General features: G+C 39.9%; 1 protein-coding gene across 2 annotated transcripts in view; it reads left to right on the top strand.

Annotated features, from left to right (window-relative positions):
- MRTFA (myocardin related transcription factor A) overlaps positions 1 to 14,853 on the top strand; it is a 203,811-nt gene that overhangs the window by 48,881 nt on the left and 140,077 nt on the right. The gene's annotated exons all lie outside the window — the stretch shown is intronic.

Genomic DNA, 14,853 nt, shown 5'->3' with positions numbered 1-14,853 from the left:
CCATCACTTCATGGCAGACAGATGGGGAAAAAATGGAAACAGTGACAGACTTTATTTTCCTGGGCTCCAGAATCTCTGCAGATGATGACTGAAGTCATGAAATTAAAAGATGCTTGCTCCTTGGAAGAAAAGCTGTGACCAACCTAGACAGCATATTAAAAAGCAGAGACATCACTTTGCAAAGGTCCCTGTAGTCAAAGCTATGGTTTTTCCAGTAGTCATGTATGGATGTGAGAGTTGGACCATAAAGAAAAGCTGAGCATCAAAGAATTGATGCTTTTGGACTATGGTGCTAGTGAAGACTCTTGAGAATCCCTTGAACAGCAAGGAGATCCAGCCAGTCCATCCTAAAGGAAATCAGTCCTGAATATTCATTGAAAGGACTGATGCTGAACCTAAAGCTCCAGTACTTTGGCCACCTGATGTGAAGAGCTGACTCACTGGAAAAGACCCTGATGCTGGAAGGATTGAGGGCAGGAGGAGAAGGGGACAGCAGAGGATGAGATGGTTGGATGGCCTTGACTTTGAGCAAGCTCCTGGAGATAGTGAAGGATGGAGAAGCCTGGCGTGCTGCAGTCCATGGGGTTGTAAAGACTCGGACTTGACTGAGCAACTCCACAACAATAACAGCAAGGCAGAGAGTGTGGTAGTAGGAGCAGGGAAACCAAGTTACCTGAGTTTTCTGTTTCCAGAAAAAAAAAAAAAGAAGCAAATATGGCCATGTATTACAATTGTTGTGTTTGAGTTTGCTATATTACACTTTTCTGTATTTTAAGTTCTCTCATAACTAAAAATAAAAATCAAAAAAGTGAAAAAAAATCGTATAGCATCAGTTTAAAAAAATCAGTTGGCCTACACATTTTTCCTCAATGTGTTCATATTGCAGTCAAAGAAATGATCCATTGCTAATGATCATAAATTTTAGAGAAGTGCAAAAAGTGTATGTGCTGTGAGTCATATTTTCATTTTAAAATACTCATATCCATATTTGCATATTTTTTCCTGATTGAAAAATGCTTTATCAACATAGTGTTACACAGATAAGCACATTAATTACTAGTCTGATTGCGTTCTTAAGAAAGGTGCACAAGTTTTTATGTTTTATAGTTAGAACTTGGCTTTTCCTCTGTGAGAGCATCTGTGTTTTCCGGTCTTCGTGTGGAAATGCTGCCTGGGAAGGGGCACAGAGCTCCCTTCACGTGCTCTTTCACACACTTTGAGTCTGAGGAAGACTGTGGACTACTATGATACTGGCAGGCACCAATGTCATTGTTTGACTTAAAAGTTGATTTATTGTTAATATTATTTTTAATAAACCCTTACTGTATATAATGAGAAAGTGTGAATCACCAGATGGAAGTGTTTTTGAAGAGCTCCTAGGGATAGAACTTCTTGCATCTGAACAATGGAGTGAGGAATAGATGATGATTAATTATTTTAGCTACTCAGCTTAAACAAGCCTTAGAGAAATAGCACAAGATGCTGCTGCTGCTAAGTCACCTCAGTCGTGTCCGACTCTGTGCGACCCCATAGACAGCAGCCCACCAGGCTCCCCCGTCCCTGGGATTCTCCAGGCAAGAACACTGGAGTGGGTTGCCATTTCCTTCTCCAGTGCATGAAAGCGAAAAGTGAAAGTGAAGTCGCTTAGTCGTGTCCAACCCTTAGCGACCCCATGGACCGCAGCCTTCCAAGCTCCTCCGTCCATGGGATTTTCCAGGCAAGAGTACTGGAGTGGGGTGCCATTGCCTTCTCCAGTAGCACAAGATATATGTGCCTTTATAAGACTCAGGAATTCCTCAGTATTTATCTTTTTTTAAAAATTTATGTGTTAATTTGGCCATGCCTCATGGCATGTGGGATCTTAGTTCCCCTAATCAGGGAATGAACCCATATCCCCTACATTGGAAGCACAGAGTCTTAACCATTGGACTGCCAGGGAAGTCCCAGTATTTATCTTTTAAGTAACAGGCTTGGCTCTGGATATTCTACCTAATAATCCCAGTTTCCTTTCTGTCACTGTTAGAGGTAAGGATGTGACTAGGATCTCTTCTGTTTAGTGGAGAGAATATTCTCTTCCTAGTTTCACTTTTTTTCAAGAAATGATTTGAATTTTTATATTTTAGATTGAGTTTTCAAGTTAGACTTTCCCCTAGAGAAGTATCATTATTTTTTTTTAAATTGCAGTATAATTGACATGTAACATTATATGAGTTTCAGGTATACAGCATAGTGATTCAATATCTGTATATATTGTGAAATGAATACCTCAGTAAGTGTAGTTAACATCTGCCACCATACATAGTTACAGTTTTTTTGTCTTGTGATGTGAACTTTTTTTTACAGTCTTAATACCTTTCAAATAGGCAGTACAGTATTATTAACTGTAGTCACCATGCTGTACATTATATCCCATGACTTATTTCTCTTACAACGGGAAGTTTGTACTTTCTCCGACCTCCTTTACTCACTTTGCCCACCCTTTCACCCAGCTCTGGCACTCACCAATTCGGTCTCTGTATCTATGAGCTGTTTGTTTCTTGGTTGGAATCGTTAATTCCACATATGAATGAGATCATCTGATATCTGTGTTTCTCTGTCTGACTTATTTCACTTAGCATAATGCCCTTAGGGTTCATCCATGTTGTCACAAATGACAAGATTTCAGTCTTTTTCATGGCTGAGTAATATTCCATTGTTTATTTTTAAAACTGTGTTTTTTTAATCCATTCATCCCCTTGATGGACACGTAGGTGTTTCCGCATCTTGGCTGTTGCAAATAATGCTGCATTGAACACGAAGGTGCATATGTCTCTTCAAGTCAGTGTTTCTGTTTTCTTGCGATAAATACCCAGAAGTGGAATTGTGTGATCTTGTTATTCGTTCTGTTTTTAGTTTTAGGAGACCCTCCATACTGTTTTCCACAGTGGCTGCACCAGTTTACATTGTCAGCAGCAGAGCACAAGGGTTCCCTTTTCTCCACATTTTCCCCAGTACTTGTTATTTCTTAATTTTTTGATAGCTATTTTAATAGATGTGAGATAGTATCACATTGTGGTTTTGCATTTGCGTGATAATTAATGATACTGAGCATCTTTTCATGTACCTGTTCTCCATCTGTATGTCTTCTTTGGAGTAATGTTCCAGTAATGCCCCCCTCCTTTTTTTATCCAGGTTTTTTGAACTGTTGAGTTGAATGAGTTCTTATATTTTGAATGTTAACTCCTTATCAGATAATTGATTTGTAATGATTTTCTCCCATTCAGTTGGTTGTCTTTTTAATTTGCTGGTGGCTTCCTTTTTGGATGCTTTTTAGATTTAGTATAGTCCCATGGATTAATTTTTGCTTTTGCTATCTTTTCTTTTGGTGGAAAAAAGTAATTGCCAAGGCCAATGTCAGGAAATTTACCACCTGTGTTTTCTTCTAGGTGTTTTATGGTTTCAGGTCTTACATTCAAGTCTTTAATCCGTTTTGAGTCGGTTTTTGTGTGTGGTGTAAGGTAGTGGCCCAGCTTTAATCTTTGGCATATGCTGTTCGGTTTTCCCAACAGCATTTCTTTAAGAGATTGTCCTTTCCCCATTGCACATTCTTGGCCCCTTTAGGGCAGTGTGCTTTGAGCTGGGATATGTGCTTGGGGGAGAGCAGTGCTGTTGAAAAGATCATGAACTCTTGAGGCATTTTTCAGGACAGTAATTTAAAGAGATCAGATTTAAATTCAATAAGGATGGTTTTCTTTGTCTCTGCTCTTTCCTTTTCTGCCTAGCTTTTGAAGGCATGTCAGTACTCTAGAGACATTTAGAAGTGTTTACATAAATATGCCATGTTTGGGGCCAACGGTGATGTTTGTTTATTTTGCTGCATTTGGTCATTATCAACTTAAATGGTTAATGTCTTCTATATATACAACATTCTTTAAGGATGTCCTCTCCCCCACTGCAAAATGAGGTCCTTCGAGTTAGAAGCACACTCATGTCAGGAATGTTTGGGCTTCTCAGCTGTAATCTTGTTTCATTAATTATCTTAATGGTGACAGGAAACAAACTACTTCAGTTAAATGTTATATTGGAGGTTTTTTCCCGGTAGACATTTTTGTGTTTTTTAAAGATGCGTTTAACTCATTGAAGGTAGGGATCTGGCAGTGTGCAAAGAAAATTTGTGTAATCTCCCCAAACTCCATTTGTGGGAAAAGTGGAAGTTTAAGCCAAAACCTAACTTGGAAACATAGTTTATCTAGGGGATTTCAGATTTCTATCATGATTTAGAATCTCTTGGATTATCCCATAAAAAGGTGGGAAAAGTAAGGTTTATGGTAGAAGTGGAAAACTTTTATGCCATTAAAAGTTTATCAGCATTCATTCACAAGTTACTGAGATCAATAAAAAGCACCTTTTTTAAAAAGAAAAATTGCATCTGTATTTGTTGTCAGAATGCTGCATGAGAATGCTACCAAAGAATGGAATATATTTAAATGAGAGAAATGCGTAAAAATAGTATTTGTTGCACTCTTACTCTGTGTCAGCATTGCTTTAGTTGCTTCTTATGTATTATCTCATTTAGTCCTCGGGTTAACTCTGAACATCCTTAGTACCTCCAGAAGGGTTACTACTTAGCCTAAGATCACGCAGCCTAGTAAGTGGTAGTGTAGGCATGTGAAGTCAGGCTCTTTGACTAAAATACTCATGTTCTTCATCGCCATATTGGCTTGATAAAGTCACTATAGATTATTTATATCAACTGAATTTCAAGTAGGTGAGCTATAGAGATTTGTTGTTGTTCAGTTGAAAATCTGTGACTGACTCGGCAACCCCGTGGACTGCAGCACTCTAGGCTTCCCTGCCCTTCATTGTCTCCTGAAGTGTGCTCAAGTGTGTGTTCATTGAGTCTGTGATGCTGTCTAACTGTCTCATCCTCTGTCGCCCTCTTTTCCTTTTGTCTTTTATTTTTCTCAGCATCAGGGTCTTTCCCAGTGTTGATTCTTCGCATCAGGTGGCCAAAGTAGTGGAGCTTCAGCTTCAGCATCTGTCCTTCCAGTTATTATCAGGGTTGATTTCCTTTAGGATTAACTGGTTTGGTCTCCTTGCAATATGCAGGCCACAAACACGTTTTTGAATCAGAGGCGTGAAACTGTGTCTAGCATTTAACAAATCATTTTACTTCTTACTACTACTTATCTGGAGAGCAAGTTCTTAAAAAAAAAGACTATTTTTAAATAGCGCCATTTTTCAGTTTAAAATTTACCCTAAAGTGAGTATATTTTTGTGAAAAGTATCTGAACACATCTCAATATTTTATATCTAAATCTAGAACTTTGACTTATATGGGTCTGTATGAAGTAGTTAATTAAACCATTCTACCAATATTTATTGAGCAGTTGAGCATCTTCTTTACAAGGCCCTGTACTAGCTGGTTGGGAACAAACTGGGAAGGGAGTTAACATTTATTGTACACTTGTATTCCAGTTGGTCTTTAGGTCTTCATCTCATTAATCCTTAAAATAACCCTGTTATGTATGTAGGTCTTATCCTCATTTTGTAGTACAGGAGACTTGAGGCATAGAGAATTTAAGCTTTTGTAACCTAAACGACAGCTCTGAAATTGGAATCTAAGTGTGCCTGACAGAACAATCCGTGCTCCTTTTCTGACTCACTGAGCTGCCATGTGTGTGAATGTGTTCCCTTTTTCTAAGAGCTTATAATCTAGTCCAGGCGTTTGCAGAGTGGAGCCTGCAAGTGGACTGCTGGGGGTTCCTGATTTACTTTCAGAACTGTTTGTGCTAATACTAAGATGTTCTCTCTCATTTCACTGTGTTGATAGTTACATTGATGATGCAAAAGCAGTGATGGGTAAGACTGCTGGCACCTTAGCATGAATTGAGGGAGTTGCCCCAACTGTGCACAGAGTTGTGGTTTTTGTTTTTTTAACCACTGTGCACTTACGGAAAGAAAAATGTAGTTTCACTTAAAATGTCCTTGATATAGCAATGCAAGTTTTTACTTATTTGGACCTGGTAGTGTAGTGTCTATACCTTTTTTTATAAAAAATTGAGATATAGATCACACATAAAATTCACTTTTTAAAAGTGTACAATTCCTTATTTTTTAGTATGTTAACAAGGGTGAATAATTATTACCCACTGTCCAATTCCAGAGCATCTTCATTACCCCCAAAGAAACCCAATACCTATTAACAGTTACCATTCTTCCCTGACCCCCAGCACCAGGCAACTGCTAATCTACTTTCTGTTTGTATGGACTTCCCAATGCTATATTATTCCATTTGTATGGGATATGTGTTGTCTTCTATGTCTGGCTTCTTTCACTGAACAGTGTTTTCAAAGTTCATCTGTGTAGTAGCTACGCTTCATTCTTTTTCTTTTCTAAACAGCTTTAATGAGATACAATTCAAATACCACATAATTCACCCATTTAAAGGGTACAGTCCAGTGTTTTCCAGGATATTCACAGATCTCTGGAACCGTTAGCACAGTTGATTTTAGAATCTTTTTATCGCCTCAAAAGAAACCTATACCACTTGGTTATCACTGTCTCTCAGTCTCCCTGCTCCTTTCCAAATAAAGAACCACTAGTTTACTTTTTGTCTCCATAGATTTCCCTATTCTAGACTTTCATATGAACAGAATCACGTAGTATGATTTCATAACCTTTCCATTTTCTCCACATCCTCACCAAGATTTGTTTTAATCTGATTTTTTGGTCCCAGCAGTCCTAATGGGTGTGATGTGGTATCTCATCGTGGTTTTGGTTTTATTTCATACTCCCTAATGACTAATGATGCCCAGCATCTTCTAATGTGTTTATTGGCTGTTTACATGCTTTCTTTGGAGAAGTGTCTATTCAAAACCTTTGCCCATTTAAAGATTGATTTATTTGCCCTTTTATTATCAAATTTAGAGTTCTTTATATATTCTGAATATTAATGCCTTATCAGATATATAATTTGTATTTTCTCCCATTCTTGTGGGAGAAATCACTTCTTGATTGTATCACTTGATGCACAGAATTTAAACATTTTGATCGTCCAGTTAATTTTTTTCTTTGGTTGTGCTTTAGGTATCATAGCTAAGAAATCATTTAATTGAAAGTATGAAGATTTACACCTGTGTTTTTTGTCAGAAATGTATATTTTTAACTTACATTTAGATCTTTGATTCATTTTAAGTTAATGTTTATATATGGTGGGAAGTAGCAGTTCAGCTTCATTCTCATGTGAATATCCAGTTGTCCAGCACCATTTGTTGAAAGGATTATTCTTGCCCTCATTGAGCTGACGTGGCATTAATTGCTCATCGGTCTGATCCAGTAAATTTGGGGCTGGGGTGACTTTTTAGGTCCAGTCTTTGTGGCTTGTCCTAGTCCAGAAGAGGCTCTTCTTAGCTGTCTCTTTCTCTGGTCCCTTACTAGTGAGTTACCTGACCTATGATTTAATTTGTTGCTCCTGATTAAGAGGAGCTATTTTTCAAGAACTTCTTAGGCCTGAATTTCCTATAGTCTGTTTCAAATAAAGCCAGTTTCTTCGGGGAGAGCTTTGGAGCTTTCTTATGTTATGGACTACTTCTCCCCCTGGACAGAATCTCTTGAGTCATTACTCTGGATGTTGGCCAGGATTGTATTGGGTTAGGGTTAGGGTTTTTTCATAAAAACCCAAATTAACTTCTTGGCAAACCCGATAGCTTTCTGCCTAATTGGCTTGTCTGTCCTGGCATGGAGCTGTTGCCCTGTGAGCTGGGGAGAATGCAGCCCAGGCCACAGGATTCTTGGACTCTGCATCTTGGAGAGAGCCTCTGTGCTGTGGATAGGGCTGGGTGGAGGAAGAGACCCCGTTATCTCCTGGTCCCACTCATCAGGAATTTATCCTCTTCAGGTTGGAATTGTAAAAGATGAGAAATCCTGTGGTCTTCTCCTTCTAGTGAGTGGCTGGGAGCTAAGGAGAAGAGGAGTACCTTCTGCGTAGTCACACCCAACTGGAGTGAAGCTCTATCACACTGATTCTGGAGTAGTGTATAAAAGCTCAGATGCCGCAGATGTACTCTGTTAGCAAACTTTAGTCGATTCTCTTGAATAACTACTTCTTTATTTGGTGTTTGCCTCTAGGACCATTTCCAGAGACTTAATTTTTCTTTGCTTATTTTCCAGGGGAGTTTGCTCTTAGGGCTCCTCATACTAAGATCCCAGAAGTTGAAATCTGTAATTGATACTCTGGGATTAATATCAACTTAATTTCAGTAGTATCATTTTGCTCCTGTGTAGCTCTGCTCCCCTTTCCCTTTTGCTGTTAATGTCACAAATTACAACCCAGATTTATAATTCTTACTTTATACAGTTGCCTTTTCAGAGACAAGAGAAAAAAGAGAAGCAAAATGCATGTATATTCTCTTTAATGTTTACCTATATAGTTGTCTTTATAGATATTTTTTATTTCTTCGTGTGGATCTGAATTGTTCTCTAGTGTCTTTTCATTTCATACTGAAGGGCTTCTTTTAGTATTGTGAGGCAAGTCTGCTGGCAACAAATTTCCTCAACTTTTTTTCCCCTCAGAATGTCTTCAATTTTTCCTTCATTTTTGAAGGGTAGTGTTGCTTAATATAGAATCCTTGGTTTACAGGCTTTTTTTCTTTCAGAACTTTGAATATGCCATCCCACTGCCTTCTGGCTTCTTGGGTTTCTGTTAAGAAGTCATCTGTTATTTGTATTGAGTATCTCGTACATGAAGACTCACTTTTTCTTTCTGCTCTCAAAATTTTTTGTCTTTTTATAACTTGAATATGATGTGCCTGGGTGTGGATCTTTTTCAGTTTACCCTACTTAGAGTTCACTGACCTTCTTGAATATGTGGGTTTTTTCATCATATGTGAGAAATTGTCTTCCATTATTTCTTCATATTCTTTCTGCCCCTTTTTCCCTCTTCTTCTGGGATTCCCATTATACACATGTTGGATTTGGTGTTTCATAGGTCTCAGGGGACAATATCATTTTTCTTTATTCATTCATTTCCTCAGATTGTATTACTTCAATTAAGTGATTTTCAAGTTCACTGATTTTTTTTTCTTTTGCCTTGCTCAACTATTTCCTCCAGTGAATATTTCACCTCATTTATTCTATTTTTTTCAAAATTTCAGTTTGGTTCTTTTTTATAATTTCTATAGTGAGATGTCATTCTCCTACTTTAGGTTGTTGTTGTTGTTGTTGTTGTTGTTAAGGCATGGTTTCCTTTAGCTCTTTGAACATATCTGAAACAGCTGGTTTAAGATCTTTTTCTTGTTTATTAACCAAGTTGTGTCTGACTCTTCCCAACCCCATGGACTGCAACACGCCAGGCTTTCCTGTCCTTCACCATCTCCCAGAGCTTACTCAAACTCACATCCATTCAGTCGGTGATGCCATCCATCCGTCTCGTCATCTGTCATTCCCTTCTCCTCCTGCCTTCAATCTTTCCCAGCATCAGGGTCTTTTCTAATGAGTTGGCTCTTCACATCAGTTGGCCAAAGTATTGAAGCTTCAGCGTCATTTCTCCCAAAGATATTCAGGGTTAATTTCCTTTAAGATTGATGGGTTTGATCTCCTTGCTTTCCAGGGGACTCTCAAGATCTTCTTCATCATCACAGTTCGAAAGCACCAGTTCTTCTGCCTTCTTTACTGTCCAGCTCTCACATCCATACATGACTACTGGGAAGACCATAGCCTTGATTATATGGACGTTTGTCAGCAAAGTGATGTCTTTGCTTTTTAACACACTGTCTAGGTTTGTCATAGCTTTCTTGCCAAGAAGCAGTTGTCTTTATTTCATGGCTGCAGTCACCATCCAAAGTGATTTTAAACCCCAAGAAGAGGAAACCTGTTACTGCTTCCACCTTTTCCCCTTCTGTTTGCCATGAACTGATGGGACTGGATGCCATGATCTTAGTTTTTTAATATTGAGTTTTAAGCTTGCTTTTTCACTCTCCTCCTTCACCCTCATTAAGAGGCTCTTTAGTTCTTCGCTTTCTGCTTTTAGAGTGGTATCATCCACATACTGAGGCTGTTGGTATTTCTTCTGGCAGTCTTGATTCCGGCTTGCAACTCATCCAGCCCGGCACTTCACATGATATGCTCTGCGTAAAAGTTAAATAAGCAGGGTGACAATAAACAGCCTTGTCATACTCCTTTCTAAGTCCTGAACCAGTCAGTTGTTCCATACAGTGTTCTCTAACTATTGCTTCTTGACCCACAAATAGGTTTCTCAGGAGACAGGTAAGATGGTCTGGTTTTCCCATCTCTTTAAGAATTTTCCATGGTCTGTTACGATCCACACAGTCAAAGGCTTTAACGTAGTCAATGAAACAGGTAGATGTTTTTCTGGAATTCCCTTGCTTTATGACCCAGTGAATGTTGACAGTTTGATCTCTGTAATAGGTATAAATTCAAGCACTGGGCTTTCTCAGGGATAGTTTCTTTTGCTATCCTCAGCATCTTCAGCATGCATTTTCTACTTTGTAATCTGAAGTGCTCAGGCTCCAGCCGTACAATCTGTATTCTAGCTGTCGGGAAGGGGGAAGGGCTGAAGACTTGCTTGAAAAGTGAAAGTGAAAATGTTAGTCACTCAGTCATGTCCAACTGTTTGTGACCCCATGGACTGTAGCCCACTAGGCTCCTCTGTCCATGTGATTCTCCAGGCAAGTTTGCCATTTCCTTCTTCAGGGTATCTTCCCAACCCAGGGATTGAACCTGAGTCTCCCACATTGTAGGCAGATTCTTTACCGCTGAACCGCCGGTGAAGCTCGGAACGTGTGCTTATTGCCTTTATACTTCCTAGAAGTTCTGCATAGTACTTTCAGTTATACACCATTGGCCAGAATGTTACACTTGATTTCAAGGGATTGTTTTATTCAGTTACGGCATTCAGTTCAAAGCCCAGGATGTGTGAGTAATGTATGGCCTTCTCTGGTGGGTATGGTTCAGGGCTTATAAACTAAAAGACGAGGTGGCTGTGCCCTAAATAACTAGTGTTCAGTAGGAGTAATGGAAATCGGGTAACAGTAAAAAAAAAGCACACTACCGTTTGGAAAATTTCTGTCTTTCTGTTGGTATTCTTTATTTGGTTAGACATGGTTCTCATAGCTCTTCAGTTTTTTAGACATGGTTTCAGAAAAGGGGAGGGTTGGTAACATAAAATTCTCTGGTTTATAGCAATTATTAAGTGCTACTGTGTAGTAGTATATTTGAAGACTTTCTGTCCTGACAGAGGAACAAATTTCTGGATGAAACGTGGTTTTTAAGTTTGATAACTCTGGTCTTTTCCTTACTCACCTTTGTGCCTTGCCTGTCTCCACCCCATCTTAACTTAATGGCAGTCACAGTGAGGCTGTCTGAACCAATTGGCTCCCCACTGGTCCCCCCACCCCCATTTTGTTTTGGCAGTTGGGTTCATAGCCTTTATATGGCAGAGGTCCAGTCTTATCTCCATTTGGCAGTCACCTCTTTTAACTGTACCATTTTGGAGTGTGGAGTGGTTTCCTCTTTCTACCCTATAAGGCTCCAAAGTGAGAGGCTTTTAGTCAATTGAGATTGCAGGCCACAGGGAAGAGAACACCTTCCTTAGCAATGATATGTTCCTTTATATCTCTTCCTATTAACTAACTTGCTCTATAGTTTTTTACCTCTCATTTTTTCTTTTCTTTTTTTTAAACTTTTTGTTTTGTATCGGGGTCTAGCCAATTAAGATGTTGTGATAGTTTCAGGTGAACAGCAGAAGGGATTCAGCCATACATGCTCATGTATCCATTCTCCCCCAAACTCTCCTCCCATCCAGGTTGCCATATATATTAATAACATTCAGCAGAGTTCCATGTGCTATACAGTAGGTCCTTGTTGTCTTTTACCTTTCTTGTATAAATTGTTGAAAGTTGCAAGAAGCAGCCGACACATACAACATTCTCAATCTTTCCTGTTTTCCTTAAAGCATTCCAGTATAATCAGGTAGTGCTTTAATGAGGTGTTTTCTCACTGGGTAACAGTCATCACTAGCTTTTCAGTCTTCAGTATCTGAAGGCTCACCGCAAATGTTATGTTCTTTTGCGTGAAGCATTCTCTTCCTGACACCAGATTATGTATTAGCATTATGTTCAACCATTTGCGACGCCCTGGCTCAGATGGTGAATATCTGCCTGCAGTGCAGGAGATGTGGGTTTGATCCCCGGTTGGGAAGATCCCCTGGAGAAGAGAATGGCTACCCACTCCAGTATCCTTGCCTGGAGAATCCCATGGACAGAGGAGGCTGGTGTGTTACAGTCCGTGGGGTCGCAAAGAGTTGGACATGACTGAGCGATTCACACTTTGACTTTTTTTCAAAAGTAAAATAGTAGTGGCTTTAACTATGATATGTTTATTGTCATCTTATGTAAAAGAAGTCCAGATATGGGTAGCCCAGGGCTGGTGTGGTGCTGGGAGGACGACAGAAGCTTCCCATGCTGCCGTGCCCTTACCTTTCCTTCTGATACCCACATCGTGCTGCCTGCACAGACACCTTCCAAATGCACTGTGTGAACTGCTGGCTGCTGCTGTGTGTCTGAGCATTTTATAAATTCTACAGCATCTGCTCTTAGATGTAGTTGTAAAGTGGAGAGTCCCACAGTGCTTCGGAGAACACTTTCATTGTGTTTTTTGTTTGGGAAATGGATTTCTTTGCCTGTAGTCTTTTTTTCCTTCTGTATTTCAGAGCTTTAAATATAATTGTACTGAAGTTAACAGTCTGATTTCCTGACGTCTGATACATTTTATTCCAACAGAACGTCTCAGCACCTTTTTCAAAATATTAGTTGGCTGCGAGTAATACTATTTGAAGCAAGAGGCTGTCAGAAGGGAAGAATAATGGACCATGACTTAGCTGTTTTTATTTGAGATTTATTATATTTCCGGATATTCTGCCTTGATTGAAGCCACTGATGACCATGAGCATCTGAGAATATATTTTTAAACACAAATTCTGCACTGTTTACTGTGAAGGTAGTGTGAGGAGCCAGTGCTCTTGGATGGTATACCATACCATACCAAAGACGGTAACTGATCTTGTCAGAATAGATTCATTTAATGAATAGGGTGGCTTTTATAATTAAAGTGTAATCAGAAGAGTAATGGATGAGTATGCTGGTGACATAGGCTTCTCAGGTGGCACAGTGATACAGAATCCGCCTGCAATGCAGGAGATGTGGGTTCGACCCCTGGGTCGAAAGAGTCCCTGGAGAAGGAGATGGCAACCCATTCCAGTGTTCTTGCCTGGGAGATCCCGTGGACAGAGGAGTCTGGCGGGCTGCAGTCCATGGGGTTGTAGAGAGTTGGACGTGACTTAGCGACTGAGCATGCATGCCTGCGCACGTGCCGGTGACATGCCGTGGGGTTTCATCGCAAATGCGGCAAGTGCCGCCGTAGACGTCCGCTGTCCTGAGGGCCCCTCACTGTAGCACCAGTGGGTGCCTGGGAGCTGTAGTCTGGCCTCTGCTCCTGGCCCGCAGGCACGCGAGTCTTCAGTGTACTTCTCTGAGAGTGTGCTGCTGTCTTTGGATTTGAGTTTGCTGTAGTCCTGTAAAATTGTGACAGTTTCTGGATTTTTTTCTTCTTTTTATGGCCAGATATTTCATTCTCAGTGTTTTGGAATGTTTGATTTAGGAAATATTCATGGCTCATTTTATAAGGAAAGGACCCTACTCTTCAGATTTGGGGAGAGAGCTCTCTGGGGAACCTAAGGGTGTGAGCCTCTGGCACTGGGAACAGTGCTTCTCCTCAGACAGCCCACTGCAGCCCATTGTAGCGTGGAGACAAAGCTCAGCTCTGTGCACGCCTCCCGCCCCGCCACTGCCCTGCTTCATCCTCGATGAGGTTGCCTCAACAAGTTTCTCATTCCAGAGTCAGTGTGCTCAAAAGTAACTAATCGTCTTCATATTGTTCATACCCGAACAGCATCAGTAGGGCAGATTTTCTATACTGTGGCCTGGCAGCATTTCAGGGTGTCTTGCCTTATTGAAGTGTAAGGTTTTAGCATCAGAGAGGAGGGGACAGAAGAATTCCTACCTTGAAAACTGTCTCATGACGGATTACGCAGTTTCATAGGTGAAATTACACATATGTTCAGGTCATATTTAAATTTGTTCAGATATTTTATACATAGCGTGTCGACTTCTAAGTATCCATCATTCTTTCTCTTAGAGAAGAAACTTCTAAAAGACAAATAGAATTCCACAGTTAAAAATCAGAACACATTTGAGTACCGCAGAAGAGTGATTAGGAATCATAAGGAAAGCATATCTGTAGTGTTTGTGGGCATGAGTATAGTTCAAGGAATGTAATGAAGTCATCTTGCCAGAATAGTGCTTTAAATCTCAGGCAGCCTTTTCTTGGGGAGGGTGGGGAATGGAATTGGAGGTGGGTTAAAGCAGACTGTCAAATTACTATTAAATATTTGCATGCAAAAAAAAAGCAGCCACCTGGTAGTTAAACTCTCTGTACTTCTTAAGGATAACTTCTCATAATATCCTTTAAGAGAACAGGACAGAGAGTAAGAATTTTTTTTCCGAGTGACTTGCCCAAGGTCATAGCACCAAACTCAGTGATAAAGGTATTAAGATACAGGTCACATATTATAACTTTTCCCTGAAACAGCGTTATTGCAGTTGTCTCTAGGGGGCCAGGCAGAACATACCAAACTTGAGAATCAGGCAGCAGACTAAGGTGAACAGTTTCCCCTACAGTCTGTTCTCTATGCAGCTGTCAAAGTGATCTTTGAGAAACATACATCAGATCATATCACTCCATTGCTTAAAACCTCATGGGGCAAACGGTGTTTCATAGAATGTACTTCTCTACCCT

Source organism: Budorcas taxicolor, chromosome 5, assembly GCF_023091745.1.
Source record: "Budorcas taxicolor isolate Tak-1 chromosome 5, Takin1.1, whole genome shotgun sequence".
Classification (NCBI taxonomy): Eukaryota; Metazoa; Chordata; class Mammalia; order Artiodactyla; family Bovidae; genus Budorcas; species Budorcas taxicolor.
Note: the sequence above shows the minus strand (reverse complement) of the source record. Positions and strands in the feature narration are given on the sequence as shown.